Source organism: Otolemur garnettii, unplaced genomic scaffold, assembly GCF_000181295.1.
Source record: "Otolemur garnettii isolate 467f Iridium unplaced genomic scaffold, OtoGar3 scaffold00004, whole genome shotgun sequence".
NCBI classification, from domain to species: Eukaryota; Metazoa; Chordata; class Mammalia; order Primates; family Galagidae; genus Otolemur; species Otolemur garnettii.
Genome location: NW_003852399.1, coordinates 1,463,008 through 1,466,191, shown reverse-complemented (window position 1 = coordinate 1,466,191; position 3,184 = coordinate 1,463,008). Strand labels below are relative to the sequence as shown.

At 44.3% G+C, this 3,184-nt stretch overlaps 1 protein-coding gene across 27 annotated transcripts in view; it reads right to left on the bottom strand.

Annotated features, from left to right (window-relative positions):
- The window catches only part of FAM49B (family with sequence similarity 49 member B), a 157,980-nt gene that overhangs the window by 85,378 nt on the left and 69,418 nt on the right, over nt 1–3,184 (bottom strand). Inside the window, exon 1 of one of the 27 annotated variants that reach the window (XM_023517012.1) lies at nt 1,934–2,203. The exons of the other annotated variants lie outside the window; for them this stretch is intronic. The gene's annotated coding sequence lies outside the window, so the exon portion shown is untranslated. Of the gene's footprint in view, nt 1–1,933; nt 2,204–3,184 lie in introns of those variants that run through there. 27 annotated transcript variants of the gene reach the window in all.

Sequence of the window (3,184 nt, the reverse complement as noted above, 5' to 3'; positions counted from 1 at the left end):
TCTTCTGCCTCCGCCTCCCAAGTAGCTGGGACCACAGGCGCCCGCCACAACGCCCGGCTATTTTTTGGTTGCAGCCGTCATTGTTGTTTGGCGGGCCGGGCTGGATTCGAACCCGCCACCTTGGGTGTACGTGGCTGGCACCTTAGCCACTTGAGCCACAGGCGCTGAGCTGTAAACTTTTTCAAACTGAAAGATGTCTGAACATGTCAGTTATTTGTTTGAGTAAATGTTATTAGAACGGCCAACTTAGAGAAAAACCTCAAAATTCCACCAAGGTCATGGCTCAGCACCTGTGCTCAGTGGTTAGGGCACCAGCTATATACACCAGGGTTGGTGGACTCGAACCTGGCCCAGGCCAGCTAAACAATAACAACAACAAACACAAAAACAGCAGGGTGTTGTGGCAGGAACTTATACTCCCAGCGACTTGGGAGGCTAAGGCAAGAGAACTGCTTAAACCCAAGAGTTGGAGGTTACTGTGAGCCGTGACGCCATGGCACTCTACGGAGGGCAACATAGGGAGACTGGGTCTCCAAAAAAAAAAAAAAATTCCACCAAGGTCATTACATACGTTTGTCTCCGCCCCCCCCCCAAAAAAAAAACAGAACAAAAAAGTGAACACCACCAACAATAGGATTTACAGTGCTCTTATTACATGCCAGGTAACATTTATTGACAAGTAATTTACATACGTTGGGAAACATTTCTCCATAGGTCTGGTCTCTCTTTTGCACATTACAAGCAGAGGTACCATCTGTCCTTTGCTCTAGACTTCCCTTTTCAAGGATGACTGTGGTGAACACAGCCTTGAAATATATAGTTTCTCCTTCCAAAGCAAAGGACAGGCATGCTTACAGACCAGTATGATTAACAGAGTATTCCTCCAGAGCAAGGGATGGGCATACTTACAGTTCATTAGAAAAGATTTGGGTTCCCTGAACTCAGGGCTTCTCTCCAAAAAGTACCCCAATGTGCACAAGTATTAACTGGCCCTCTTCACATCATCCTGAAAGACTAAGGATAAAAAACCAGCACAAAAGCTAAAAATCTGGCTACTGCTATTACAGAGAATAATACCATTCTGCATCTATAACAAAGGAGTTTCATGTCGTCTACCAGCACCCATAAATGTGGCAGGATAATTTATTAGCTTGCAAATAAGATAAAATCTCAGACCATCATGGTTCTTGACAGTTTGAGGCAACAAGGATGGGATATTCACAAGACCATGACTTTTTAAGAGAGGGGTCCTCAAACTTTATAAACAGGGGGCCAGTTCACTGTCCCTCAGACTGTTGGAGGGCCAGACTGCGGGCCCCGGGCCAAGTCGGCAGCTAAGCAGCACAGGCAGCAGCGGCAAAAACACACAGCAGGCCGGATAAATGTCCTAGGCGGGCTGCATGTGGCCCGTGAGCCGAAGTTTGAGGATGCCTGTTCTAAGAGAAAGGATAAAGCCCCAGCAGATTGAGTACGGGGAAACGATAAGATATCCAGGGATCTGAGAGTGATCCTAGTGGTAGGTAGGGAAAAGGCAAGAATAAGGACACTCCCACTTGTTGATTAATAAATAGAAGTTGAATTAATGTTTAGAAACTGAGTAGTGAGAAGCCAAGAAGGAAATTAGCCACTTAAGTGGTGGATTGGTTGGTGTTCATTCTCCTCTGGACTGGTCAAGAAAGAGATATATGTGATAATAGAGCCACAAGCTCCATGGCCCCGGGTGTTAAGATAACATGGCTGTGGCTGCTGATCTAAGAACAAACCCCCACTCCTACCCTGAGCTAAAATAAGATAGTGTAGATACTGCCAACTACAGAACTTGAGGTGGAAAACATTAGAAGTTCTTCGGTTGAACTGCAAGTGAATGATCAAAAGTAAATAGTAAAAAAATGTAGATGGATATAAACGAAAGGAAAGTAATCTCATGCCTTACCTCCCAAGGTGATTTCCTCATATTTCACTTTAATTTAGTATCACTGCGTTGATTAATGGCACTGAGTTGTTCTCTCCCTCCACACCCTCTGATCTCTCTTCTACCCCAAATTCTCTGGCTTTAAAGAAAAAGACAGGAACGGAGCTGAGGTCTCTCTGATTCACAAAAGGGACAAAAGGTCATATATAGTCATCTGAGGCTGCCCACAGAACTTTAGAGAGGAACTGAAATTTCATGGTTTCTTGAATACATGCAGCACCCAGGTCACCCTAGTTAGTTCTGCTGGGGGGAGGTGATACCCAGATACAGCTAACAGGGTCTAGGCAGGAGTTACAATAGGTTGAAGAAATGAATACGGCTTATAGGTGGAGTTCTTTGGGCCATGTCATTATGGTTTCATTGTCTCTACATCTTAACATATTGTAAGAAATGATATATACCTGTACTACCCTCGTGGTTCTCAACCTGTGGGTTGCGACCCACAGGAACTGTATTAAAGGGTCTCAGCATTAGGAAGGTTGAGAACCACTGTACTACCCTGTCCTATAAGAGCCAGAAAGGAGAGCTCTTCCAATTAGGAAGGGTTGTATGATAAAAATTTCTACTACCTTTGGGGCCCTACAATCCTAATGACCATTTTGAGCTATAAATCTCTGTACTCATGATTTTACTAATTAGAGCACTTGGCAAAAGAAGGTAGCCTCCACCTTTGCCTCTCTGACAAAACTATCAGGTTTATTCCTTTTGAAAAGTAACCATTAGCTTGCTTCTGGACTCCTATGGAAACTGAATCCCTAACTCATGGAGGCCTCCAGCCTGATACATACAAGTTCCTATTTGGGGGTGGGTCAGCTCACATTCAATGTCTTAAGAAAGTGGCAAATCAATAGAAAATAATTTATTTGAAAACACATATGGCTTAGCCTTAGCCCTAACCAGCATCTCAATTTTACATGAAAAAGTCGTATCTAGACCTTTGGGAGAAACTTTGTTCCCTAGGCTACCACTGAAGCAAAGTTAGCAGCTCAACAGAGCCCATATCCAGTAAATCACCAAATCTTACCTATTTAACATCATCCCCCCTTGTCAATACTGAAGTACAGATCACTGACAATTCTTTCCTAGACTTCAGCAACAGCCTCTTAATTTGTCCCCTATTACAATCTTACATCACGGCTTGGCGCCTGTGGCTCAAGCGGCTAAGGCACCAGCCACATACACCTAAGGTGGCGGGTTCGAATCCCCAGCCCG